Source organism: Glycine max, chromosome 8 (assembly GCF_000004515.6).
Source record: "Glycine max cultivar Williams 82 chromosome 8, Glycine_max_v4.0, whole genome shotgun sequence".
Classification (NCBI taxonomy): domain Eukaryota; kingdom Viridiplantae; phylum Streptophyta; class Magnoliopsida; order Fabales; family Fabaceae; genus Glycine; species Glycine max.
In genome coordinates this window covers 26191346-26202652 of record NC_038244.2, presented here as the reverse complement: position 1 = coordinate 26202652, position 11307 = coordinate 26191346, and the positions used below count along the sequence as shown (strand labels likewise).

The following is an 11307-nucleotide window of genomic DNA, read 5'->3' as shown; positions in this document are numbered from 1 at the left end:
CTCGCTTAGAGGATGGACTGAAGAAGTGCACTTAGTGAGATGAAGCGGTGTGCTTAGCGAACCTGTACAGCTCATCTTCTTCCAGAGTCTTCCTCGTGCTTAGCCCATGAGTGTTACGCTTAGCGGACGCTAGCTAAGCCAGCAGATTGGCTTGGCAAGAAGGTGAAAAACAACATCTTTCAAAGCTAGCCTAATTAATCTGAAATTGAGAGAAAATGATTATTAAATACATGAAATGGAATTACTAAGTATTTATTACCTATACTTGACAGAAAATACTTATAACACTACAAAATAACCATAAATTGGAAGAGTTTCATACAATTTACACAAGTTTTATTCACAAAAGTTAGTCGTATCACTGACTAACATGTATGTACAATCATGGCCTTGATCATGTCCTAATTTATACATTTCATTCTAAAATTCAGAGATTTATGAAAAGATTATTACTCACATATAGTTGTTCACTCACAGTTTAAGTTCACACTCTCACCGGTTTTGGTTCAAGCTTTTCTTTCTCAATCAATCTATCTATTGACTAACAATTCTAAATGGAAGTTCACATTCTTGTTCTTTCTTTGTCTAAAATACACACTTGGTCAAACTCATGAAAAGAAACACAAATTCCATCAAAATCATGCATTCAATTCAAAATAGATCATACAACCATTTTCATAAGTCAATAAAAGTGCTTCACTCCCATATCATTAAAAACCAAGTTAAACTGTTCAAAATATTTCAGAAATTCCTGTACTTGAAGTGTATATAAACATAAAAGAAATATTGTACTAAAACCATAATTAAAATAATAATGAACCAAAAAGCAAAAAGTGTCATCAGGAATCAAAATTCCTGTGACTGGTATCAGGAATCAAAATTCCTGTGACTGGTAACAAAAAGTGTCATCAAAATTTGTTTTTATTTAGTATTTTTATTTTGTTTAGGCCAAAATAATGTAATACGGCCAAGTGACTTTGAGTGACCCTTATAAATAGTAGCCTTGGGATTCGTGTGGAAATGATTCTGCTATTCCATTATTCAGGAGTTTTAGGGTTTTACGTTTGGAGCTTGGTATTACTGTTCACGTGAATGCATTTTTCCATTTTCTGCATCTAATTTCAATTTCGTTTTTATTCCTTCTTCTGCCTTTAGCTTCATTTACGTTTTCTGCTTTTAGCTTCATTTATGTTTCTGCCTTTAGCTTCATTTACGTTTTTGCTTCGAGTTTCATTTATGCTTTCTGCTTTTATTAAACTTATGGAAGGTTAAATTTCTAGTGTTGTTTCCCTCTGAGGATGAAGCGTAATTCTCTTTGAGGTTCTATTTTTAATGTTGCTCTCTTATCGGTTTTCCCTTCACCAATTAACCCACATGCGTTCTATTAATCTGTGCACGCTTCGTGTTCGATTAATTGCCTCTGTGCTTAAATTACATTCATGCTTAATGAACAAGGGGTTAATTGGTGTATGTGTTGCTTAATAACATATTGATAGCCCTAAATTGATTTTCACTTAGTAAATTAAATTAGGGCTGGATTAAGTGGTTAACTGCTAGGGGTAAAATCCTCACAACCTAGGATAAGAGAATAGCTTCTGAATCAGAGGAAACAACACGTTTTTAATACTATTAATTTCATATTCCAATCTGCATGTTCTTAAATTCACAAAACAAACACACACCCCCAATTGTTACTGTTATAACGAAACATATTATGAACATTTGGTCAGTCATTGCTCGTTGGGAAATGACCTAGGATCACTTCCTAGTTACTGCATTCTAATGTTTATTTGATTTGGGTATGGCCTCTATCGAATTTGGTGTCGTTGCCGGGGAGCAGTGGTCCAAAAGTTCATAATAGCTAGTGATTCATGTTTTATGTTTAGTTGTTTTATGTTTAATTCTTTTGTCTAGTGTGTTCGTGTTGTGTTAGTGTTGTGTTAGTGTGTTGTTCTATTTTATTTGTTGTTCTGTTTTGAAATTTAGTAGTACCCCTGGTTCAGCACTTCTCCTATTTCAGTTTTATGTTTTGCTGAGAATAATGCTTACTGACGGAATTAGAGACTGATTCTGTGTTACTGTTCACACAACATTACATTAGTGACTACTGCTGACAGTTTAACTGGCGATTTTTGTTTGATAGTTAGGGTTGTTATTTTTGGCTGAATTTTGGTGTGGTAGGTTCTTTTGACTCATATTTTATGTGAAAAATACCAAGAACACTTGGTGTGGCCAGATTTGAGAGATTCAAAAAAATTTGAGAACATGTGTTTAACAAAACTTCAAGAAGCCATAACTTTTGCTCTGGGTATCAGAATGACTATTATTATATATGTATTTGGGGTAGAAAAAAATTTCCCATACCGTGGCAGCCCTCTATAGGTCGGCTGAGGTCTCTAACTAGCCACAATCGCCTGAACATTTTGTACCTTTTGAACATCCTGAGCATTCTGTTATTGGTGAGTCTGAGCATTCTGTGCTTGGTAATTTCGAACATCCTGATTTTAAGCATTCTGATTTTGAACATTATGAAAATATGGCTCAACCTCCACCTCCTGAGAGGACTCTAAGGGAAATGGTTGCACTTGATTTCACTTATGAAAGCTTATGCATTCAATACCCTAATGAGGATGTCCCATATGTTCTTAAAACTGGACTGATCCACTTGTTACCCAAGTTTCATGGTCTTGCAGATGAAGACCCTCATAAACATCAGAAAGAATTCCATATTGTCTGCTCCACCATGAAACCTCCAGATGTCCAAGAAGATCACATCTTTCTGAAGGCCTTTCCTCATTCTTTAGAGGGAGTGGCAAAGGACTGGCTATATTACCTTGTTCCAAGGTCTATCACGAGCTGGGATGACCTTAAGAGAGTATTCTTAGAAAAAAAATTCCCTGCCTCCAGGACCATGACCATCAGAAAGGATATTTCAGGCATTAGGCAACTCAGTGGAGAGAGCCTATATGAATATTGAGAGAGATTTAAAAAACTATGCGCCAGTTGCCCTCACCACCAGATTTCTGAGCAGCTTCTTCTCCAATATTTTTATGAAGGACTCAGTAACATGGAGAGAAGTATGATAGATGCTGCCAGTGGTGGAGCCCTTGGAGACATGACCCCTGCTGAAGCCAAGAATTTAATTGAGAAGATGACTTCCAACTCCCAGTAATTTAGTGCCAGAAATGATGCTATTGTCATTAGAGGAGTGCATGAAGTAGCCACGAATTCATCTTCATCAGCTTAAACTAAGAAGCTTGAAGGTAAACTAGATGCCTTGGTTAACCTGGTAACCCAGCTGGCTTTGAATCAGAAATATGTACCTATCGCAAGATTCTGTGGTTTATGCTCCTCTGCCGACCACCATACAGACCTTTGCCCTTCTGTGCAACAATCTGGAACAATTGAACAGCCTGAAGCTTATGCTGCAAACATCTACAATAGACCTCCTCAAACTCAGCAGCAAAATCCACCACCAGAACAATTATGACCTCTCCAGCAATAGATACAATCCCGGGTGGAGGAATATGATGGAAGCTTGCTTGTGGGGCTTCTATGGAGGCTGGATCTTTGAGCTTCAATGAGGTCCTTTAATGGTGATTTTCCACCATGGAGATGCAGTGGAAGACAAAGGAGAAGAGGTGAGAGGAGGCGCCATCCACTATGGAATAAGCCATGGAAGAAGGAGCTTCACCACCGAGATGAGCCTTGGATAAGAAGCTTGGAGAGGATGCTTCAATGGAGGAAAAGAAGAAGGGAGGGAAAGAGAGAGGGGGGAGCACGAAATTGAAGGAAGAAAAAAAGGGAGAGAAGTTGAACTTTGAGTTGTGTCTCACAAGACTCTCATTCATCAAAGTTACAACAAGTGTTACACATGCTTCTATTTATAGACTAGGTAGCTTCCTTGAGAAGCTTTCTTAAGAAAACTTCCTTGAGAAGCTTCTTTGAGAAAACTTCCTTGAGAAGCTTCTTTGAGAAAACTTCCTTGAGAAGCTAGAGCATAGCTACAGACACCCATCTAAAAACTAAGCTCACCTCCTTGAAAAGCTAGAGCATAGCTACACACTCCCATCTAAAAACTAAGCTCACCTCCTTGACAAAATTCATGAAAATACAAAAAAAAGTCACTACTACAAAGACTACCCAAAATGCCCTCAAATACAAGGCTAAAACCCTATACTACAAGAATGGCCAAAATACAAGGCCCAAAAGAAGGAAAAACCTATTCTAATATTTACATAGATAAGCGGGCTCATACTTATCCCATGGGCCCAAAATCTACCCTAAGGCTCATGAGAACCCTAGGGCCTTCCCTTGGATCTCTGGCCAAATTTACTTGGAGTCTTCTATCCAATGCCCTTACAAGGTAGGATTGCATCATTCCCTCGACCTTGGAAAGGATTTGACCTCAAATCCCGAGGTTCTTCATACTCTGGGCTCCTTCCCTCGACACCTGTAAAAAAAACAAAATCATATGTATTAGTGGTGTTTGGTATGTTGAAGTAAGGTAAGGTATGAAGACCCATTTCCTGGGCATCTTCCCATGAAGGAACATGGTTCCTCACCAAGTCAATGAGTGGTGCTACAAGTATAGAAAAATATGGGACAAATCTTTAGTAAAAGTTTGTTAAGTCATGGAAGCCCCAAATTTTTCTTATACTTGGTGGAGTGGGCCACTCAGGAATGACCTTTATTCTCTTAGGGTCCATGGGAACCCCTTGATCACTATTTAAAAAAATAAGAAAAGTAATGCAAGAAAATGTACCTTTTTCTGTATTTTGGTGTTGATTATTCCTACAAAAAAGTATGACAAACCTAAGGTATCCCATATGAGCACCTAGGTTTGTATTAAAACCAAAAATAAGAACAAACCTACCTAATGAGTCCCTATGTACATGAATTATGACGATGTTGGGTGCATGAGTGATTTTACAAAAGAGGGTTGCAACACTCAACACATTCATCGTATGACTTATTTTAGGGATTTGGTGCTTAATAATACCCATTGTGGGCACCAACAAAGCACAAGTATTTAAGCTCTTACGAACCAAACCCTCATCCAACAACTTCTTTACTTGAGGAATAACCTCAAGCCCAAGAGGTGTGGCAATGCTAGCAAGTGTCTTTTTACAAAAGAGAAAATGTGAAGGTTGCCTAAGAGGGAAAGTTTCTTTAATGTTTGTCTTTATTGTAAAATGAGTTTCCTTCTTAGCTAACCTCTTGGAGGAGACACTTACCTCCTTACACTTCTCTTTAACCACTAATGGTTGTCCTTCTTCTTGGGGGTAGATTTCTTCACTAGATTCTTCCCGTTTTGCTTCTTCACTTTCACTATAGGAAGGTGAAGTAGTAGCCTCATCTTGACTACTATAAATGTCTTGGCCCCTCATAATCATGGTTTTCGTGGTGGGGCATTGAGAAGTAATGTGTCCTCTTGCAAGACATTTAAAGCACTTTATAGAGCTAGCATTCTCTTGCATTCTAGCCTTAAGGGCTTGCTTTTCTATTGTATTCCCCTTACCATCTTTGGGCTTAGAAGGTGTCACCCCTAAGATGCCTTGACCTTGGTATTTCTTTGGATAAGAGTGAGAGCCATAAGATTTTGACGTGGACTTCTTTTTAAGTTGTTGCTCTACCCTTATTTCCAAAACTAAGTTAGCCTCTAGATTGTCCTTCCCCTGGAAGTATGGGAGGTTAATGTTAGCCTCTTGAGGCTTTCTTTCCTTCTCTCTTCTATGGGAGTGAGGTCTAAGATGTGACCTATGCATTCCTTCGTAATAGTCATGAAGTTCTTCACTTAGGCTCTTGCAAGAGTTACGACTACTATAGGAGGCAAGCTTTTCTCTTTTCATTTCTTTCATTATTTTTCTTCTTTCTTCCTCTCTTATTTTCTTTCTTTCATCTTGACTTATTTCTTCCACTCTTTTTTTCCTTTTTCTTTTCTCTCTTGTTTTTCTTTCCATAACTTGAGGGAAGTCAACTCATCTAAGATTCTAGATAAAGGGTCTTTATGACTAGTACCCTCGCCATTAAGACTAGATGAATGATGACTCATGTTGGTTCCTAAGTTGTGGTTCTTTCTTGTTGGAGGTTTGAAAACAAAAGGTAAAAGAAACTATGGTTGAAACTAGCCAAAATAAACACTAAAAGAGGTGTGAAAGATAAGGTAAAAAACTAATTGGTAAAAGGATAGCTATCTAGGTGGTTTCACAATGGAAGGTAAAGGAAATAAGCTATGAAAGTAAGCAAGAAATGCAAACTAGGTGAATCCTAAGAGATTTTGGATGACCACATTCAAGGTTCCCAACAAAACACTCACTATCCTAAAGAAAAATTGCATAAAATTATTACACACAAATGGAAGTTTGGTAACCTATTGGAGGCTCCCAACACACTTCCAGTGAAAGACCTTTTTGTTACAAAACTTGAAAGCAATGAAGGTAAGTAAATTGCAAATTACAAAATTACAAAACGGTTCTCAATTTTGGTGGTTTTTCTCTCTTTGGTGATTCACTCAATTTGGAGTGCTTCTTAGTCCAATAGCTCTTAAGGTGGTTGGCCCCTTTCTTCTTAACTGAAATTCTTCAAAGGATGGCACCAATCCTCCTTCCAATTCCCTATATGGCAACCCACAAACATGGAAACAAAGAGACAAACAATAACCAAAGACCAAAAAAAATGAAATGAAAGCTAAACCAATGGAGTTTTAACAAGACAATTTTTTCAAGGATTACTCAACAATTAAAGCAATGAAAAGGACATAGAAGCAAGCTAGGACTCAAAGAGTAGAGTATAAAAAACTGAAAAAAAAAGACTCAACAAACCTGTAGCTTTGGAACTTTTTTTCACACTAATTTTCAATTGAAATTTAGGAACTAAGATTGTCATAAAATAGGCACCAATTATAGAATAAATTTTGAGCCAAAACAACAAGCACACTTCCCTTTCACCTTTTTTTTTCTGGATACTATTTTTTTTCTGCCAAATTGTGTGATTTTTATTATTTTTTCCATTTACCCAAATCACTTGGTTCTTTTTGTATAACTTTTCTCCAGATGTCTAGAAAATTCAGTAAAATTTTCAGCTCAAAATTCGAAGTAACCAATTCTCAGTAATTTTTACAAGTTTGTATGTCCAAGCTGCCAGAACCAGCGTTTTTTTAAGCATGGTATATTCATTGCCTTGGGCTTACTTTCAACCTTCCTATGTATGTTGAACTCACTAGGATTGTTTACCACAGTTTTAGGAGTTCAATATTCACTTAGGATCAACATTTCAGCCAGAAATTCAATCACCAAAACTTAAATTCACAATAGACACAATCATAAGGAAACCTAAAAGTTCAAGAAGAGGTTCACAATCAAAGACTCTCTAAGAATTTTGCATGGACATGTTAAGGACTAATTAACATGAAAGATTTGACTCAAACAAAATAATAGGCTAAAAGAATTTCATACACTCATGAACAAATGAGTTAGACAAAGAAACAAGAAAAATAAAATTTAGCACAACATAAGAAATCTTATGTGGCAAGACATGTGAGGAGATACATGGAGAAAAATGAAGAAACAACAATGGAAGAAAAGGTAAAGCAAAAAAATTAATGGAGGTTTAAGGAGCACCTACTTGAAGCTCTTATGCTCTGATTACCACTTGATGGAAGCTTGCTTGTAGGGCTTCTATGGAGGCTGGATCTTTGAGCTTCAATGAGGTCCTTTAATGGTGATTTTCCACCATGGAGATGCAGCGAAAGACAAAGGAGAAGAGGTGAGAGGAGGCGCCATCCACTAGGGAATAAGCCATGGAAGAAGGAGCTTCACCACCAAGATGAGCCTTGGATAAGAAGCTTGGAGAGGATGCTTCAATGGAGGAAAAGAAAGAGGGAGAGAAAGAGAGAGGGGGGAACACGAAATTGAAGGAAGAAAAAAAGGAAGAGAAGTTGAACTTTGAGTTGTGTCTCACAAGACTCTCATTCATCAAAGTTACAACAAGTGTTACACATGCTTCTATTTATAGACTATGTAGCTTCCTTGAGAAGCTTTCTTAAGAAAACTTCCTTGAGAAGCTTCTTTGAGAAAATTTCCTTGAGAAGCTAGAGCTTAGCTACACACACCCATCTAAAAACTAAGCTCACCTCCTTGACAAAATTCATGAAAATACAAAAAAAAAAGTCCCTACTACGAAGACTACCAAAAATACCCTCAAATACAAGGCTAAAACCCTATACTACAAGAATGGCCAAAATAAAAGGCCCAAAAGAAGGAAAAACCTATTCTAATATTTACATAGATAAGCGGGCTCATACTTAGCCCATGGGCCCGAAGTCTACCCTAAGGCTCATGAGAACCCTAGGGCCTTCCCTTAGATCTCTAGCCCTATTTACTTGGAGTCTTCTATCCAATGCCCTTACAAGGTAGGATTCCATCAAAATCATCCCAACCTTAGATGGCCGACTCCTTCACAACAGCAGCAGCAACAACAACAACCTTGTTTTCAGAATGCTGCTGGCCCAAGCAGACCATACATCCCTCCACCAATCCAGCAGCAGCAAAAACAACAACAACAACAATAGCAACAACCCCATAAACAACAAACAGTTGAGGCCCCTCCGCAACCTTCCATTGAAGAACTTGTGAAGCAAATGACTATGCAAAACATGTAGTTTCAACAAGAGACCAGAGCCTCCATTCAGAGCTTAACTAATCAGATGAGACAATTGGCTACATAGTTAAATCAACAATAGTACCAGAATTCTGACAGATTACCTTCTCAATCTGTCCAAAATCCTAAAAATATGAGTGCCATTACATTGAGGTCGGGAAAGCAGTATCAAGGACCTCACCCAGTAGCATCTTCCGTAAATGAACCTTCCCAACTTCACTCAACTCCAAAAAAAGAGGATGACAAAAATTTAAAAAGTAAGTTGCCTAACAATTCCTATGTAGGTGAATCTTCCAGTGGTAATTCTGACTTATAGAAGTAGCATATCCCTCTTCCATTCCCTCCAAGAGCAATTTCCAACAAAAAAATGAAAGAGGTAGAGAAGGAGATCTTGGAAACATTTAGAAGAGTAGAGGTAAACATACCTTTGTTGGATGCAATAAAACAAATTCCAAGATATGCTAAATTCTTGAAAGAGTTGTGCACTCATAAGCGGAAGCTTAAAGGAAGTGAAAGAATTAGCATGGGTAGAAATGTCTCCGCATTGATTGGTAAATCTGTTCCTCAAATCCCTGAAAAATGTAAGGATCCAGGTACATTCTGCACACCTTGTATTATAGGGAACAATAAGTTTGACAATGCAATGCTAGATTTAGGAGCTTCTATTAGTGTTATGCCTCTGTCTATTTTTAATTCTCTATCTCTTGGTCCTTTGCAGTAACCTGATGTGGTGATTCATTTAGCTAATAGAAGTGTTGCCTATCCTGCAGGTTTCATAGAGGATGTCTTAGTTAGAGTTGGTGAACTGATTTTCCCTGTTGATTTTTATATTTTGAATATGGAGGAGGGATTTTCTCAAGGATTAGTTCGCATCATTCTAGGAAGACCTTTTGTGAAAATTGCTAGAACTAAGATAGGTGTATATGTAGGAACACTATCTATGGAGTTTGGTGATATAACTATTCATTTTAATATTCTCCATGCTATGAAACACCCATCTGAAGATCATTCTGTATTTCGTGCTGAAATAATTGACCATATTGTTGATGAATACATGACTGATCTTCACTCTAATCTGCATGCTTGTCACTCTTCATGCATTGAATCTGAATTTGTACTTAATCATATGTCTGAATTTGATGCTGAGAGCGAATCTAAATTTGATATTGATTACATGTCAGGTGATGTTTTACCTTTTGAGATTGATTTTCTAGAGTCAGATAGAACTAACCATGTTTCAGGAAGCACATATACCTCTGACTTTTTTTATGAGGTACAGGCTGAGAAACTATCTCTTTCTACCACTATCCAGCCACCCACACCAGAATTGAAGCCTCAACCACCCACATATGCTTACTTGGATGATAGCAAAAGTTTTCCAGTAATTATATTTGCCTCCCTTGTTGATGAGCAAGAGGAGAAGTTGTTATCAGTTCTCAAGAAGCATAAGAAGGCTATAGGCTAGACCCTGGCAGATATTCCTAGTATTAGCCCATCCACATGTATGCATCGGATAAATTTAGAGGATGGGGCTAAACCAGTAAGACAACCATAGAGAAGACTCAACCCGGTGATTCTTGATGTAGTGAAGAAGGAGGTAACCAAGCTTTTGCAAGTTGGAATCATTTATCCTATCTCCGACAGCCAATGGGTGTGTCCCGTCCAGGTAGTCCCGAAGAAAACCGACCTCACTGTAATAAAAAATGAGAAGAAGGATCTGATCCCTACTCGGGTGCAAAACAGTTGGAGAGTCTGCATCGACTATAGGAGGCTGAACCAGGTTACCAAAAAGGACCATTTTCCGCTGCCATTCATTGACCAGATGCTTGAACGCCTGGCAGGTAAATCTCACTACTGTTTCCTTGATGGTTTTTCTGGTTATATAAAAATCACTATTGCTCCTGAGGATCAGGAAAAGACCACATTCACCTGCCCCTTCGGCACTTTTGCCTATAGGAGGATGCCTTTCGGCCTGTGCAATGCCCCTGGTACCTTCCAACGGTGCATGATCAGTATTTTCAGTGATTTTTTAGAAAATTGCATAGAGGTGTTTATGGATGATTTCTCTGTATATGGATCCTCTTTTGATGTTTGTTTGGATAGTCTGGAAAAGGTTTTGAATAGATGCATTGAAACTAACCTTGTTCTAAATTTTGAAAAATGTCATTTTATGGCTGAGCAAGGTATAGTTTTAGGCCACATTATTTCCAATAAAGGCATTGAAGTAGATCCTGCAAAAATTTCTGTTATTTCACAATTGCCTTACCCCTCTTGCGTGCGAGAGGTGCGATCTTTTCTTGGTCATGCAAGATTCTACAGGCGCTTTATAAGAGATTTTAGCAAAGTAGCCCTTCCGCTATCCAATTTGTTGCAAAAGGAGGTGGAGTTTGACTTTAATGATAAATGCAAAGAGGTTTTTGATTGCCTCAAAAGAGCACTGACTACTACCCCCATCATCCAGGCACCCGACTGGACAGCCCCTTTTGAGCTTATGTGTGATGCATCAAATTATGCATTGGGGGTTGTTCTTGCTCAGAAAATTGATAATTTGCCTAGGGTGATATAGTATGCTTCTAGGACTTTAGATGCTGCCCAAACGAATTATACTACAATGGAGAAAGAGCTACTAGACATAGTTTTTGCTCT

At 37.9% G+C, this 11307-nt stretch overlaps 1 non-coding gene across 1 annotated transcript; it reads right to left on the bottom strand.

The window, feature by feature from the left end:
• Positions 1–2914: 2914 nt before the first annotated feature.
• On the bottom strand, positions 2915–3021 carry LOC113002449 (small nucleolar RNA R71). Its single transcript, XR_003268011.1, has one exon. It is a non-coding gene; the product is annotated as a small nucleolar RNA R71 (small nucleolar RNA).
• Positions 3022–11307: the final 8286 nt, after the last annotated feature.